This window comes from Ailuropoda melanoleuca, chromosome 8 (genome assembly GCF_002007445.2).
Source record: "Ailuropoda melanoleuca isolate Jingjing chromosome 8, ASM200744v2, whole genome shotgun sequence".
NCBI lineage: Eukaryota > Metazoa > Chordata > Mammalia > Carnivora > Ursidae > Ailuropoda > Ailuropoda melanoleuca.
Genome location: NC_048225.1, coordinates 20,305,182 through 20,305,524, shown reverse-complemented (window position 1 = coordinate 20,305,524; position 343 = coordinate 20,305,182). Strand labels below are relative to the sequence as shown.

The 343-nt window shown below is 40.5% G+C and overlaps 1 protein-coding gene across 3 annotated transcripts in view; it reads right to left on the bottom strand.

Moving 5' to 3' along the window:
* The window catches only part of PKNOX2 (PBX/knotted 1 homeobox 2), a 315,083-nt gene that overhangs the window by 276,569 nt on the left and 38,171 nt on the right, over positions 1–343 (bottom strand). The gene's annotated exons all lie outside the window — the stretch shown is intronic.

Below are 343 nucleotides of genomic sequence, written 5' to 3'. Positions count from 1 at the left end.
GTTATACGCAACTAATGAAGCATCAAACTTTACATCGGAATCTGGGGATGTACTGTATGGTGATTAACATAATATAATAAAATAAAATAAAAAAAAAAGTGACCTATCACTCCTGCCTCATTTTCATTGGCCAAAGTAAGTCACATGATGAAGTCTGATGTCACTGGCTCGGATAAGCATAATCCTGTCACAGGGAGAGGCAGCAAATAATTGGGCGCCATAACACCATCTACTACAATCTCCTTGCTGGGTTCCACATCTTATTTCTGTACCCTGGACCTAGCATGACGCTCAGCACCAAGTACTATTCACGGCATCTTCACTGACCTAAACTGAATTGTCA